The sequence below is a fragment of the Pogoniulus pusillus genome, chromosome 20 (genome assembly GCF_015220805.1).
Source record: "Pogoniulus pusillus isolate bPogPus1 chromosome 20, bPogPus1.pri, whole genome shotgun sequence".
In the NCBI taxonomy this organism is placed as follows: domain Eukaryota; kingdom Metazoa; phylum Chordata; class Aves; order Piciformes; family Lybiidae; genus Pogoniulus; species Pogoniulus pusillus.
This window is the reverse complement of record NC_087283.1, coordinates 16,832,324-16,849,747: the sequence shown is the minus strand read 5'-3', so window position 1 is coordinate 16,849,747 and position 17,424 is coordinate 16,832,324. Positions and strand designations below refer to the sequence as shown.

The window sequence follows — 17,424 nt, the reverse complement described above, 5'->3', positions numbered from 1 at the left end:
TTTAATGGTTGGAGTGTTTTTCATTGTGAGTGGCTCAGCTTAGTGAAAGGACAGAGTCAACCCTGACTGGCTGCAATAAGCTGAGCACTGGTGTGTGACATTAAATGTACACACTAGAATGTTAAGATGTCAATGAAAACAAAACCAGTTCTGGAGATGTAAGGTAATAACGATAGCTAGCATACAGCAAGGAGACTTAAAAGACACTACAGTATAATATTTGATTAATTGTCTAAAACTATTGCTTTTCCTTAAACTTGAGATCTGTCAGAATAACAAAACCCAGCAACCTAGATAAAACTTGGCATGAAGGATCAAAAAAAGCACATTTGAAACTATGGAGTATGTTGTTATACTGGTAAAGATTGTAAAGCAGTAGCTGTGTCAGGTCCTCTTAGAAAAAATATGCTTTCATCTTATGTCTTAATGTAAGATCGTCTTTTATAGCAGATGTTCTGGGAGTGCTCCCTCCCTTACGCAATGACAGAAGCATACCAATGCTCCTAGAGAGGTTTACCTTTCAGAACTGACAAGTGCTAAAAGAAAAGAGGGGTGAGAACAGGTTTAGAATCTACACCACACATATGTGGGAAAAGACTTTAAAATACACTGTGTAAGAGAGAGGAGAAAAACCAGGCACATTAAATAAAATCTGTATAAATAGCAACAATGAAGTCATACAATGATCTTTAGCAAAATAAGCCCCACTAAAGCAGGCCATGAGCGGTGAGAGCCTGCTATTTCTTATGGGATGCAGCGATAAAGAAATTACATACTTACTTGAGAGGAACATAAATAAAGATTAATAGGTTAATGAGTTATTTTCCTTTCATTACTATACTATTGTACTTTATTATAATTGCTTTGCACTCATTTAATTAAATTTGAACTAGGGCCAACACAAGATAATTTGTTTTCCCTGTACTAAACAATGAGTATGCAGATTTGAAGTACTGAAGCAGTAATCAGCCCTCTGTTTGCAACACTTTCCTACTCGGAGTAGACATTATAATTGATAATTTGATTGTTGCAGCACTCTGTGCAATATATTTTAAAGCAACATTAACATAATGGAAATTATGTTGTGTGCCTAATACGAGCTTTTCACTCTGTAAGTATACGAATCCTCTTCGGTAATGAATTAGGGCAATAGCCACCAAACGTCCCTGCAACCTTTACGTATCTCATTTTGGAGTAGAGCTATCTGCTTCAAGTCTCCATTCAGTGTCTCCCCTATCGAGTTATATCACTTGAGTTGTACACAAAAAGAGCAAGTCACAAGCTAAAATGGCTAACCTAAACATTTCACTAAAACCTGATTGATTTGTTCCTGCATAAATCTGTCTCCAAAACTAAGTAGTTTGTGTGTAGCCTCTGTATAACTCAGCATTGTTTCAAAGGAAGATCTTTACCTAGTCCATTAGAATTTATCTTTCCATTGTCTCTTTCCAGCTTTGAGAAACTTGGTAGCCTTTTGACTTCAGCAGCAAAACCAAGATATAGCTCAGATCTCAAGGTAGGACTTTTCAATGCCTGTAATACAAACAGCAACCTCGGGCTCTCTTTTTTTTAGACCTTTGTACATATTTGACTTTTTTTAAGAAACAGAATATTATTTGTGCATGTTGTACAAGAATGAAAAGAAAGGCTGGGGTTCCCTGACCTCTTCTTTATCCTAAATGCATTACCAACATGCACTTTTGGTTTGTTGCTTCCTGTTGCCCCAGTGTCTGTTGAGGAGTTAGCCTCTCTCTGTCCTGAAGCCCTAAGGAGGGTGGGACAATTGCTGGGTAGTTGTGTGCAACCTCAGCAGTCACCAAGGTTACCTTGCCTTTCAAGTTTGGGCTGTGGAAAAACAAAGTAAAGTGTGATTGCTTACAGACCTCTGCCAACACTGGACTTGATTTTTTTTTCTGACAAAATAAGAGTGGTTTCGCTTGCGCAAATGTTTGAGTCACCTCACTTAGTATTTGCCTACTTACTTTTACGGCCTGAAGTGTCCCTGTACCAAGCAGGTGAGTTGTGGGTTTGCAACATAAATCCAACTTGTTTGAGAAAAGTGTTGTAGAGGACAGTATTTCACTTGCTATCTTTGAGGACTGAGCTTGCAAAGTCTCCTATGATCTTTCTTATGCAAGGAATTTTGCAGAAGAATAATCATGATTAGTGTCTTAAAGAAGTCAAAATGAGTTCAAGTTTACTGTTGGTTCAATTGAAGAGCACTGCTAGTGAGCACAGAGTGGTCCAGGTTGCCTGTAGAGTCTGCTCTTGTTCTGTACCATGTTTCCAAAGGAAGTTTCTGAAGGAGACAGGAGGCCTGTCTGACAGGCTTGACTTAAAAAAAAATAATTGTTGTTGTTCTATTGTGTCATTCTTTTTTTGTTTACTAATGATTATTTAACATAATTATAAAGCCATTAGGAGAAATGCCATTATAACAATTCTGGAGGTGAGGCAAATTAGAAGCAGGATAGGTGAGAAGAAAAGTGTTACATGCATTTAGAATGCATTAGAGCATAATCCCTGCATAGCCACCCAGATCTAAAATGACTGACCCTCTAAGAAGCTCTCTCTGTACCTTGCTATGTTCTGAGACTACATGACATACTTTGATCCTTGTGGGAATTCTGCAGTTTTCCAGCCATGTAATAGGTACTTGAGGAATTCTGCCCCCAGGTAGTCTCTCTCTCACATACTGAGTTTTCACTAATTTTTCTCCTCAAGATCTATTTTAAGTCCAGAAGTGATGGGGAGCATTTTAAGTCACTAAAATGAGACAGAGATGACTGCCGGTGGTGTGGCACTCTGCACCGGGAAAGAGTGAGGAAACCAGGTAAGTTAGGAGAACTTCTGTCTTCTCCACTTAAAGCTTGAAGGCAAGTTTCTTTTGCACACATAATAGCATAGAACACAGGAGACTTTTATAACTTGTCTGCTCTTAAGTCTAAGCAAAAAGTTCTCTTGAGCCCTGATAAGGGTTGCAGTCATCCTCAGTATGGCTCAGTGTTGTGACACAGTCTGGTGCATTTCAGCACCATTTCAGTTTCCCAGAGACAGGCTTTGCTAGAACAAGGAGTCAGAGGCAAGACTCCATCTAGTCTGCAGCTTGAGGAGTGGTGATTTCTTCCACACCTTAAAATTTGTCACAGAGGGTTACACCTTCAGGAAAACTGATTTATACGTCTCAAGTAGAAAGTGGACTGTAAGTGCTTTCCCTTTTTATACAAAGCCACTGCTATCAGCCCACAAGGCAAATCCAGAGAAGCTTTTGTGTTCTATTTACCATACTTTTCCCAGTTTCTGTATTCCTTGTCTTTCAAGGAATATAATTGTCCAAAATCCTGAGGGAAGTATTATAGATTTCTTTTTCTTTCACACAGAGACTTTTAAACACAATAGCACACCTGAATTGCTCCTCCATCTAGCTTTAATTTAGCCTGGGTTTGTAGCCAGGATGAAGACTATAATATTGTTTCCTTACACAATTTAAACTATTGGATTAAAAAGGGAAAATCTTTGTCAAAGTGTCAGAAATATAGCATGACTGGAGATACAAGAATGGCAGAATATCTTGATATGAGATGTTACAACCAAGTTATGTTTATAATTAAATTAATAATATTTTTTTAAAAAATCAACAAAACCAAAAACATGAAGAAAGGGATGCTCTAAAATCCCCGAGGATCATGGAAGGGTATGGATGAAAAATAAAATAGATTCTCAGCAATAAGGCTTTGTAGCCAGAGAATTATAGCTGCCATCCAGGGTGGATATTTATTTGGGATAAATAAAATAGCATTTGAGATTGCTGAAACACATGTATCAATCATCTGGAAGATAAAGCTGGTGAGGAAGACTGAAAGTTGACAGAACAAAGGGAAGAGTATAAGGAAAAAGAGCAAAATATAAGAAGTTTGTGTGAAGGGATAACATAAATAAGAGATTTTCTGAATACAAAGGAAATGAGGTCACTGAAGAAAGCAGTACTGAGTTTGAGATGTTGTAGTCATAACCTGCCTTTGGTTGAGAAAAAATATTTTTCAGTTTTCTGAATGAAGATAAGGATAATACAATAAGAAAAAATGTGAGAGCACTTCTGAGGTGGGTGCTTCCCAAGACCCTCCCTGCTTAACCAAAAGCTCCCCTTATGCTTCAGCCATGGTCCCCCTCTGTAGCACAACATCTAATGAAAAAGTGCTAACCATAATGTGAAACAAATAGGACGTGTGAGGTTTTTTACCAAATAAACCCTTGTTTAAGTAACAAAATAGAGGACTCTGTTTCTAAGTGCCACAGATTAATGTGTGCTGTATTTGTTATACTTAGGAGTCACTCAAAAGCTTGGATGAAGCTGCAGCATCCTGCCTGGAAATGGTAGCCTTTCTGCCAAAATGATGATGGATCATCAGATTCACCCTACTAGATAGAAATCTTAATTTTGAATAACCGAAGCCTAGGTATCATTCAAGACCACTGCTCTTCACCCAGGGATGACCACCGCTATAGAAGCTCTCAGCAGAGGTCTCTATGATCTGCTGAAATCTGTATCTTCCATTTTCCTTCAAGGATATGAAGATGAGCGAAAATGTAAGTTAACAGTAAATCATGAAGCAAATAGAAGAGTGGAGAGTAGCAAATGATTGCACATATGATTGTGTATTGAACTGCTGTACACAGAAGCAGTTTAGGAGCATTGATAAACGTGGATTTTAAATATTAGGGGTGGCATCCACTATCTAGGGCAAGTGCTTCTATTATATGCCCTTGAGAATCTGAAATACATTTGTATGACCCTAAAAAAGCCTGTAGACTCAGAATGATTCCTGGGGCTCTAGACTGGGTTTTGCTTTTCTAAGCTCATAGAAAAAAGGTGGGATTCTCCCCTCTTCTCAGGCAAAATGAATCCCACATGAGTTCAGATTCCAGCAATCCAGCCTGAAGAACAAAATACCCATGAAAAGGAGGAGCATGCTGTCTGCTGTGCAGATCTATGCTGGGGCTGCTACTTACACAGGCACATCCAAGCTGGCTTTCAATTAGGTTGCTCAGCTAGTAACGTAGCCCCAGCAGCACAGAGCCACCACAGGGCAAGCTGTTTACCCAGTTTTTCAGCCACAGAACAACATTCACATCAGTGAATGCAGTAGAGACATACCCAGAATAAGAATGTGATTTATTCTTTCAACGTGAGAAGCAGCTATATGTTCAACAAAGGCTGTCCTTAGACTAATGGCCAAAGTAGGCCCCAGTACAGCTTTTCTATAGAACAAGAAGAAAGGATTGTTTGTTGAGGCCCAACTGTCCCCAAAAAACAGTCTGCTGAGTGGATTCCATCATGTATGAGTTCTCTGCTCACTTCATTGTCACAGGCATTTCCGCAAGCCTGCCATGCATGGCATAACTGGAGAATTTACTACAGCAGTTGCTGATAGAGCAAATAATTCCAAGTCCTGTCACAGCCTGAAAAGGACAGATGACTACTATAAACTAGTTTAACATACATAAGATATTGTTTACCGACAGAATGCAAGACAATGTGATTTTCTATAGAACCTCACTTTATCAAGGAATGGCAAAGCATTTAATGAACGAATGAGTTAGAGTTGTGGTTGCTCAGTCCAGAGCATGGCTAGTTCAGTGTTTCAATACAAAATCATTATGTGCTCAGCAGTAGCTTACAGGACTGTGGCCAGCAAGAGCTGTCATGCTGAGATGGGGGACAGTGGTCCTGACTCTGTCTTTGTCCTCTTGAAACTGTTTGTGCTATTGCTTACCCTTTCTTCAGATGGGAACCAGAGAAAGAAAGAAGGAAGCTTTTGTTGGTTCTTAGCATTTCTCCTATAATAGTGACAATAACTTTGACTGTGTGGCACCTTTATTAGTTAATTCCAAGTGCTGCAATTGAGTGAGCCCTAGTTTGTGTACAGGAATTTTCTTGGGCAGCATGTGCTTCCTGTATTCTGGTGGAACAAATACATACTCTCTTGTCCCAGCATGGACAGCAACTCTTCCTGAACAGTAGAAACAGCCAAGGAGTAAAAACACACCATTTGCTTTCCAGGGGGACTGGACTTCAGCTGAATTTGAAAGCCATTTATGCATTTAATTAATGTAAACTAATGCTCCTGAAAATTTTTGCTTTTGAAACACAATTTATAATACCATCCATCCATTTTGGACACTGCTCCTTCTCAGCCTTTTGGAATAGTTTTAATATGTGTATCTCTAACACCGATTCTGAGATGTAACACTGTTACCTTCTTTGCCTTTTTTAATATTTGGTTTAGGTTAGCAAGACCACTTTTCCCAGCAGTGAGGTGTGTCTCACCCTGTAATGCAGGACATTCAAGCATGTGATGCAGAGCAAACAGCTGTGCTTGCACAGCGAGCTTGCATGTTTCAACTGCGTATTAGCATGGTTTTGACGCTTGCACAATTGGCAGTAAATCTGGCTGGAAATATAGGATGAGAATAATTGCTCTAAAATAGAGGTGTTCAGCTAAGGAGACAGCATAAGTCTGGGAAGCTTGCAGAAGAAGGGAAAAATGCATATATTTAGTTGTCTCATGTGAAGCTTAGTTACAAAGCACATGGTAGAGCATAAGCCAGTCCAAAAGAGGTTAAAACTGCTGAGCTAGAAGACCATACTGCTTACATGACACAGAAAATTATTTTGCTCTGTTCTACTACCTGCCACCTCTAAATAGTCCATGCAAGGTTTCCATTAATGGGGGGAAACTTAGTTAGACTAATATAATTATTCTCGTGTCTGTAGATTATAGCAAGGTGGCACTGAAACTGCAGCTTTCAGCCTTTGAGATCTCTATGGCCCAAAACAATGGAAATCACTTTTATCATCAGTGACACCCAGTCTGCAGCACATAGTATAGTTTTTGTAATACTCTGGGAACCTGTAGCACAGCGTGGGTTAAACAAGGCCTATCAAAGCTTGGTAAGCAGATGCACAGCCTCGGATGTTGCAGGCAGTGTGGCTCATTGCTGAACTGCAAGTGCATCTGGAGTTTGGCTCTGTGGGAAATGAGGCAGAGCTCCAGGAGCACTATATCTTCCCATGTGTGGCCACATGATACCCCTTTATTGGCACCCTGGCATTGTGGTAGCAGTGTGCTCTAGGTAGGTAATTGTTGGATTTCTGATGGACATATCTGGAGGCAGAGTTTTTTCCAGAATGCGCTGCATTTTCTCTTTGTTTGTAGCTCTCAGCAGTGGCTGATGCCCAGTCTTTATGAGATTCTGACTTGGGTTTTGTCACATGCATGATATACTATGCAGGTACTGGCAGTATGCAGCTGGCAGGACACCAAGGTGCCATGGGCAGAAATGACTGGAATATGATGGCAAAGTGCAAAACGTTTGTAAAGGCCTGAAAGGATGATTCCTCAAGAGGCAGTTGAGTTTATAGAAGTCACTAGCTACCAAGAGCAAGTGCTTTGGAGCTGCTGGGGTCTTAGAGTGTTATTCATGAGGGACACTGAGTGCCTTTCTTCAGTGTCAGTTTTCTGGTAATTATTTTAATACCAATTTATTTCATTTTTTTTCAAAGATAAAATTGTCCATTCCATTTTTTTCTAATATTTCCACTTACTGATTGTTTAGGCAGCTCACAGGTGTCTGGGAGCTTTGTCTTGAATAAATACATAACAATAGAATATTTGCAATACTTTTTTTCCCACTTAAGACATCATGTATTAAGGTTGTAATAAAGCAAATGTGGAGGAGCTAATAGACTTTTCCTGAGAGGCCTGAATTTGCTCTGCCTGGAATGATATGCTTTTTAAGCTGAATTACCACAAATCCTTCAATGAGTGACTTTCAGGACAAGTATTAAACATGGTTTTAAAGTTACTTGTTGGAGAGTATTCATCTAGAATTTATTCTGAATGGATAAGAATGAGGTTTTGCACAAGACGATCAATTATTTCCACTTATCCCTTACAAAGAGGAGGAACTAGCCATGCTGACTGCTGAAGCCAGTAAAAGCCAACAAAGGAAACTTAGTCTAAGCATTATTCCACAATAGATATTGACATAAATACTCATAATTTATAGGCCAGTAAGATCTGATGCTTGGAGCGTGAGAAGTCTTAATGGATACCCAGATTTGCTCTCCCTGTTGCAGCCCTTGCATGTCATGCTCAGCATCCTCTCCAGCCTGGGTATTTGCTGGCCTGTCCATGGTGTGTGGAGCCCCAGAGCAGGACAGAGATCACAACTTCATGCTCCACAAAAGCAGAATTTCTTCAAGGTAGGCTCAGCTTTTAGAAGGCTGTTGGCTGTGCAGGTCTTCATCACATGTGCCTTGTCATACAGCGCTGAACAAACCAGTACTTAGAAATGGGAATGGTCTGATTTCAGTATGTGCCAACAAATGCAGATAGGTTGATAATACTCTTAGGGGTTCTGATACAACCAAACACTTCAGCATATCCCTACCTTCAGCTATGTGAGCCATTTAGTTTTGAATGATACATACAGGTTGGACTCAATGGTCTTAAAAGAGTTCTTTTCCATCCAAAACAATTCTGTGATTCTACTGAAAGAAACACAAGCTGTCTATGACACTTCATGAACAGAAAGGGAAGCTGTGTTCATCAATGGTGGTTTTTTTTTTTTTTCCCCCTGCTGGAAATTATTCCTTCAGGTGACTCTTTTGTTGTAAAAACATGGGAGCAGGAGTGAGTCCTGCTGAGTCCTTAAGGAGATGGAGTTGCTCCACTGTATACAGAATATGGAAGAATGAGTGAGAGGATTGAGAGTAAAAGAGCTGCTGCAGCCTCATACTCCTAGTTCCTAAAGTACTGCACCAGTCACAGGTCCTCTATGCTGTGTGTGGCACCCGGGCTGCATTCATGTCCTCCTCATGCTAGATTGGGTCCATCCACTCCTGTGTAAGAGACTGATTTCACACTCACCATTTTGCCTGTCTTCCCTCTACACTTCCATAACATTGGTAGTCTTCAGTGCCACTGGGAACGTGGTCTCCACCTTGTGGGCACTGCAGGTAGAGCCACTCTCTCTGTCTCCTATCAACACGATTCATTGAGAGTGGAAAAGAAGCTTGCAGAGCCGAGGACTTGATTGCTCTGGAAGGCCTTCCAGTTACCTCAGCAGCTAGATGGACATCACTGAAAGTGAGAGGAGGGAAAAAAAAACCCACCCCAAAAAACCAAACCAACCAACTACAAAAATCTGGGGAAAATCCTTGTGAAACAATCCATGATGTAGGAACTACTTTCAGCGAGATACAAACATGTTATCTTTTTGTTTCTGGAGTGCTTCTCAGTTGCTTCATTAATAACAGACTTGTTTCAGAGAATGAAAAGATGGAAACCAGTACTGTAATACTACACACTGCTTTTTGGCCTCTTTTTTTTTTTTTTTTTTTTTTTTGTGAGGACTGCCATGAAAAAACAACTGTGTGCTCTCATTATCTCCAAAGACTAGCAGCAGAACAAGTTTCTAACACCTTGCCCTCTGTTACAGCTGGACATTGTTCCAGAATGACATGAATCATTCAAAAGTGTAACCCCCAGAAACATTATTCAGTAGACTTTGTACAAAAGGAGGCATTTCTAGTTGCCTAATTAAAGGATAATAATAATTTTAAAAGTGTATTTTTGGCACTGGTCATAGAAGTAATTTTTTTTCCTCAAAAGTCAGATCATAATAGCACAAAGCATTTACAAGAGAAAAATGTTTCCTTTTCCTGAAGTTGGGTAATTAACTTTCTCCCTGACCAATTGACTGAACACTGAAGGAGACATTCCATGGCTCTTTACTACCTGGAATGCCACTATTTTTTTTCAGTTGAAAAAATGTAGTCAACTAACATACATACAGATTACCTGTGCTCTTTAAATAAAGCAATGATAATCTTCATCATTGCTCTCTTGACTTTGTTTTCAGCATGCTTTTTAATGCAAATTTCCTAATCTAACTTGTGAAACATTTAATATTTAGAATATACTCCTTTAAGATCCATCAAAAGAGGCAAAGCTGCATAACAATGCCTGGTGCTGGAGCATTGTGAGTCTGCTACAAAGGAATGAGGTGATTCTTTCTTTCAGGTCAGAAGGTCAGGCTTCACTGCATTAATTTTGCTGAGTCTCTTTGTTATTTATAACAAACAAGGTCATTTATTTTCATTTCCTTGTTTCTAATTGCATGCATCTACTTTGGAGTATGAACTCAGTAAACAGGTGGCTGAGATGCTGGGGAAAATGCTTGAAGCTGTTCCAGAAAAAAAAAAAAAAGGCATGTCCCACACTGGTAAAGCAATTTGATGAGTTAGAGATTTAGTCATAGCAGGATGTGCACCTGCTTGAAAGCAAGCATGCTTCTCTTTAGCACACACAGATACATGCAAATTAAAAGAGATTATTTCACTCTTGAATGGTGGGTTGATATTTGATCAAATTTAACATTGTATATTTTAAATAAAACCTCGGTGTGTATTAGCGAAATGTAATCTCTTCTCAGCTGCCTTGATTTTTTTTTTCCCCACTTCTCTTTGAGTATTACAAGTGAATGTTTTTTTCACTAGCTCAGTCTACAAAAAGATTGTCTCTGGAGAACTTTATCAGATGATCTTCATGATGAGCACTACCTCTATGCCCTGAAAAACTGGAACAAGGCAAAGCTAGGATCTTTGACTGACAAGGAATAAACCAGATCTTAAAATTTCAGTTCTGAAATGAATTCCCACAAATTAAAGGGCATTTATTGGAGTGTTGGTAGTATGTCTTTTTAATCCACTAAGACCAGTGTTTCCAGGCAGCCCAAACAAAACTCCTAAATATAGTCATAGGCAGCTTTTGCATAGGTAGTTATTAAATTTGCATTTGAAATTACAAGCTAAATCTGTGGCTGTTTTGCCCTGAAAGATGAGATACACTATGGACTACCTTGATTTTAGGGGCAGTTCTGAATATAGCAGGAAGCAGTAATTGTCTGGCATGACTGAGCTTTTGTTGCTGACAGTTGAGAAAGGGTCCAGGGTTGAATCCACAAGAGAAGGAGCTTTTTTAGCAAGATCTTCCCTAAAGAATGGAAGGCACCATGTCCTATGTCCATGGGCTCTGCAGTGAGCTCTGGGGCTTAAGAAACTGTCTCTGACCAAGGGGGCAACGTGGGAGGAATACTGCAGAGAGGACATGCCATTCCAAGGGACAATTGTTTTGTCCATTTTCTAAGACTGGGCATATGGGGGATGCTTGCAGGAGGCTCTGCAAGGTCACATATCCCCCTGCTCTCTCTATCATTTGTCTGCAGATTATTTCCTAAGAGTGGGGTAGGGAAGGCAATTTGGTTGTAAGGATTATGCTACAGCTTGCATTGTTTAAGATGCATACTGTAGCCTTTCTATGAGAAGATTACTGTCCTGGGCTTCTCTTTCCATGCATATGAAAATACACTTTGTAATTTTGGTGAGAAAATATCTTTAGCTGGTGTGTTGGAAGAAAGAAAATATTTTATGTGTCTAAAAATGATAAAAATCCAAAACCTTCCTTTAGCAAAATATTTGTTTCTTGAATGTAATTATAAATGTCATTGTACATTCTTTCTGACTTCAATTGTTATCTTGGAGAGTTCAGTGAAAATAAATTGTTTTCATGAAAGCAGAGAAGCCATTTGATAAACACAGTCTCAGAAAATTGTTACCGAAGCAGAGGTCGTTCTCTCACTTTAAAAGAAAGAGAATATGGTTTAGAAAACAACCCATGCAGCAGAAATAAGCAGGGTTTTGTTGTTGTTGTTTCAGTCAATCCATTTTAAAAAGCAATGTGTAAATCACATGGAAAATTCTGCATTGATTATTTTGACTGCTGTAGAACCCTAGAATAAATGGAGTTGAAATGGACTTATATCAAAGAACATTGCATTTAGTAGCAAGCTTGAGTGTTATTTTAGTACTGATTTTTTTAGCTTGTTTTTTTTGTGATCAGATGTTTCATTAAATATTAGCCATTCATGGAAATGAGAGCTGATTCTTTAAGAACAGCTTGGCACATACTGTTTATGAGCTTGGGGAAATAGTCTAGAGAACTGGATAAAATCTGTCTGGAGCTTTTCAGTGTAGAAAACCAGGCCCCTTGAAGCATCAAAAAGAGAGAGCTCAGCTCTATAAACTAAAGGTAAGTCTCCTGAATGAAAGTAAAGCAATTCATTCTGGAGATGTTGTTACAGTCCCTAAATTCACTCCCATAAATTTCTTTGTTAATTTTTAGTCTGATGAATTTAAGTATGTGTCTATCAGTAAGTCTTAAACTCTACTGTACCAGCGCTTATAAAATTGTGACTTATTTTTTTAATTCTTGGCTAGAATTATGCTGCTATTAATAACAGAGTTATTAATATGCTCTCAGAAGACTACATCATTAATTAGGAGACCTAAAGGATAAGTAATGAGTCCTTTGGAAGACTACTCCCAGTTACTGTATGGCTCTGATCTACGCAAATAGAGCTGTATGTCTACAGTCTTTCCAAATACGGACAAATTGCTGTGTATCTTGACATATTCTGTAGGTTTGGTCACTAATTGTTTTATGTTATAACCTGTGCTGGTAAAGGTAACACAACCACAGTAAGTCATTGTAACATTTGAAATGAACATGCAAACAGCGGCATACTTAAATAGTGACTTTTATTTTTAGGGCATGACTGTAGAAATACATGTGGCTTTTTACCTTAAAACTTGGCAGTGTCTTGTCGAGACCTTCAGTGTCTTCCAGGCAATAACCAAAAGCCCATCCCTTCCACACTCATGAAAAAAAGGCATGTGTTGTGGTCACCAAGATTACATGCCATCACTTCGATGGCTTTCAGGGACAGTCAGGGTACCGCTTCTAACTTCTGCCCAGGGTACCCATGCAGGCTCCCAAGGCTAAGTGTGCCCTCTCGCTAGGGAAGTGCATTATTATTGATTGAACTTTTCCAGGAACATCCTTGTTTAGATGCTTTATAATGAAAAATAACTACTTGAAATGTATTGGAGGTTGTATAGCTATATGTTTTATGTTTCAAATAATTACCTATTAGAACATGGGATGGATTTAGAACTGAAAAACAGGTATGAGTGAACCTGGTGCAGATACAAGGACTGAATGTTACCTTTTTCACTTGGAGACACCATATTAAACTAAGACTTTGCAGACATGTTTCTAAAATATTTCTTTCAGTAATTAGACTTGGTGCCATTGTAAAATGAAAGTTTGTGCCTGACAAATTCCTCTAGACTAATACAAAAAATTCAAGAAAATTTTGGATTGCTCATGATGAGTATGGTACTGTAGATAACTGTCCTTGGAAATTCCATTTATAAAGTAGATGCCAGAAGCCTTTTTCCTCTCTTTCAATAATACTTTTAACTTAAAGTCAACAAATGTATGACTGTGCAGAGGTCTGGAGGGGGAAAACCAAACAAATTGAGAGAAAATATGTTAACACAGTTTCCACAGGTTTGTATCAACAGATGATACAAATTTTATGTATATATGCACACGTAGAGTCAAGTAAGGAATACACTGCAGGAATTTTGCAGCTTCAGTTAAAACTTCTACTCTTTAATGCTGATCTAGAAACAAAACAAAAACACTGTTCCAATCATTGTTCTCTTAAGCCAATTTTTATATTACTGGACAGTTCCTTTTTTCTGATTTCACTACTGCAATCACCTTGTTTTTCAACGTGGTCTTTATCTCACAATAACTCTATACTAGTATGTCAGGATACTGTAACAGTGCACTCAGTAGCAACAGGATATTCATTCTGCCAAAAAGTAATCCTATATAGTCCATTACACAGGTTATTTTGGAGGCTTGTGGAATACTTTCTTTAAAGTGGCAGAAACCTATTTGTAACAGTTCAACAGTATTAGTAGTTGTCTGCTCTGTAAACAACTTGAATATTTTTTTCCTAGAATAAAATTCTTGCATGTGAGTTAAGGTGGTAAAATACCTCAGGTAAGATAAGAGACTTCAGCAAGCCACAGAAACATCAAAGCAGGCATATGTAAATGTCTGAAAAGTTTAATAATGTTGTTTTCCCCAGTTTCACAAAATAATGCATTGGGCCTGAAAGAAAATGAATTTTCACAAACCAAGAGTTTTCAATTGTGATTTATTTTTTCATTGCAACACTCTGTACCTGTACTTTGAAATGAATTACCTGTTTTGGTTGGTTGTTTTTTTGTTTCTTTTCTAATTCTTTGATCTACACTTTTCTAGACACAGCAGCTGAGACAAAGAGAAGGTAAATGATCATCTGGCAGACCAGCACTAGACTCCAACTCTCTTGATTATTTGGCTGCTCCCATCTGCTGGATGACATTCCCTCCTTTACTGCAGGAAACATGGTCAGTGACTAATAAGTGTTTATTGATCTCTGCTTGAGATACTTGCTGAGAAATGTAGATATCAATGAATATTTGATCTGAATTAATGCTAAGAACAGAAGTTTTTTGTTTACTGCCTGATTTGTATAGGATATTCATGCCTGCATGGCCACATATAAATGCCAGCTGATGAGACAGGGACTCCAGTGAGATAAAGTCTAAAGAATTAATATGCTGTAAATGATACTTTTTTTCTTAGCTAAAAGTTACCAGCATAGTTGTTGCTTTGAGGGGTAAGTCAAAATACTGTTGATTCTCAGCAGCTGTAGTTGATAAGTAAAATACAAATCTAACTCAAAGCCCATTACAATCAGTTAAAGGCTCTTATTGATTCTAGGAGGCTTTAGATTATTTTCTGAATCAGACCTAGTTGGCGCTCTGCCTGTCTTTTCTCCTCTTGTGTTCCATCCTTTTTTCTTGTTTTGTGCCCTTTCATCTTCCACGTGTGCTCTGAGGGGAAGGGGCAAAGACACCATTATTTAGCAGGTGACAAGGGGGATGTTGCATACCTTCATCTCCTCTCGTTCCTCCCAGTTCTTATCATATGTCAGTAGATGTGGACCAGGCACAGTGAAAATGAATTTTGGGTGTTTTAAAATGTTTGATTCTGCATTGTGAAACTAAAGGAAAGAGTCTCAAAACAGCCTTGGTTTGCCCCCTTTTCCTCTTCTCATGTTTCTGCGCCTTCTCACATTTGCTCTATTAGCCAGACGGGAGCTTTCAGGCCAGAGACATGGGTGTTGCCAAGCTGCATTTGTGGAACTTCTTGTTCCTAATGGTGTTGGTTATACTTGGGGAAGACTTGCCTGTCTGAACATTTGGATATTCGGGAGCTGATGTATCTACTGTTATCTCAGAGGTTTCTTCCTGACTTGGCTATTTGTTCAAGCAAAACTCTTCCCAGTGCCTCTGACATCTGTGTAGCTAAAGAAAATGTTGCTGAGCCTCTGGTACTGCATCAATGTTGTGTATTGGAAGACTGACGAGGCTCTAAAGGTACCAGCTGAAGTGCTTAGAATGAAGTGCTTGAGTTCCCCACCTGCCTTGTGGGGAATTCAAATAGGCCTGGAACATTAGCATTTCCATGTGCAAGTTTAAAGGTTTCAGGGCAGTGGTGAGAATTTGTGCATTCACACTTTCAAGTTTGTATATGACTGATGTACTCCAATACAATTTCTGCTCTTGCATCAGAAAAGTAGTTTTGGATGTTCTTAATAGCTTTTAAAATTGAATTGTGATGATGAGTCAGAAGAAAGTATAGTGGAAGATGGAATGAAGTCACAGTTTATATGTTGCTGCCTGAATCATAATCATTGGCATCAGCAGGCATACATTCAAATCTCCATGAAACAAATGAAACTTGAAAAAGTTTCTTGGAAATCAAGACTACCCAGGACCAGAGAAATTATTGGAGTGCTCCACTTACTGTAGTAGATACTTAATTTTATTAAATTAGCAGAAAAGAATACTTAATCAAAATTGCAAATACTTAATATTTCTAACCAGAATTACAAAACTATAGTTTTACTGAAGGACCTCAAAGAGAATAATTTGAGAGAAAAATTTGTTGGATTCCATCCAAGTCACACATACAGAAAGAGAGAAATACTTTGGCTCGTATTCCATCTTTAATGTACTCCTGAGATAAAATCTTTGTTACTAACAAACAGATTTGACATCACATATATGAATTTAAAGTGCAGCAGAGATTACTCAAGTTTACTTATTTAACAAACTACACTGAAGAGATGTTGAGAAAGGAAAACGCATAGTTGCTTAATGTTTCAGTTTGTAGAATTCTCTCTGGCCCAATATCACATAAAACAGAAAAACAAATTAACATATATACTCAAGTTTTTCTTCAACTCACTCATTAATTTCATTGGAGTCTTAATAGTTCTGCAAAAGACTTTATCTGGACTCTTGGTGTAGGTGTCAAAGCTAGATTGTTGTCTGGTACTGGATTTTCTATTGTTGAAAATATCACCACATTTCTATGTTTTATTTTTGTAAGTGTGTAAATAGACAGTGTTTCAGAACTTTTCACCAAGTGTTTTGGGGATAAATGTTTGCTTAGATGGAGTTTATTTATCTATTCTGACTTATTTAGCATCAATTTTACATTAACTTCTTGTGCCAGTAATGTCAAGATGGAATATTTTTGGGTTTGTGCTCATTATTTTCAGAAGAAACTGTGCTGGAACCAGTATATTACCTCAGAATACTTAAAATTATCATGATTTACATCATTATTTATTTTTTTCCTAAGTTATGACTCCTAAGACAGAGATAATAGTTGCATGCCCACCACAGCACCTCCTGCTCTTGAGTGGAGGCTGCTGCCACGGGGCTGGAGAGATGTGCCGGGCTGGGCTGCTGCGCTTGCGCCCTATCTGCTGGCTTCTCCCTGAGAAGACAAGAGCTGTGCTGCAGCTACAGTGCTTCACAGGGCACACACGGCCCAGAAGCCACACACCACACATTATACAGGTCCCCAGCCTTTCAGAGGCTCCTTTCAGTATGACAACCGGGTCAAATCCTCAACTTGGAATAATTTGCTGGTTGCTCCTCTCTGAAGCAATCTCCCCCAGAATTCAATCAGAGTATGTTTTCCAATTTCACTAAAAGCATACACAACCAGAGCAAGGCAGTTTGGAGATACCTGTGTTTACACAGCAGAGCACCTCAGAACTTGGTGACAGTGACCAGTTCCTATGCCTGATGATCAGTTTATGAACTTGTACGCTTAGGTGTACAAATGTTTGTCACCCAATGAATAAAACAAAGCAGGTGTTACCTCATAAATCTTGGCTGAAATGTTGGGACGAGTTTGCTGTGCCTGTGCACTACCACTTTTCTGTCACTGCTTTGGAGGAATGCTTTTAATTCAACATCACATTCTGAAATACATTCAACGTCTTTTTATTTCTGAACAATTTGTTTCTCTCAGGAGCACAAATAATTTTTGCCATAGGTGTGGTGTGTGGTTGTGCAGCACTCTGCACTCCTCA

The 17,424-nt window shown here is 38.7% G+C and overlaps 1 long non-coding RNA gene across 1 annotated transcript; it reads left to right on the top strand.

Annotated features, from left to right (window-relative positions):
* Window positions 1-1,449: 1,449 nt before the first annotated feature.
* LOC135184526 (uncharacterized) lies at window positions 1,450-15,797 on the top strand. The gene is made up of 3 exons (XR_010306085.1): window positions 1,450-1,516; window positions 4,327-4,587; window positions 14,247-15,797. It is a non-coding gene; the product is annotated as an uncharacterized LOC135184526 (long non-coding RNA).
* Window positions 15,798-17,424: the final 1,627 nt, after the last annotated feature.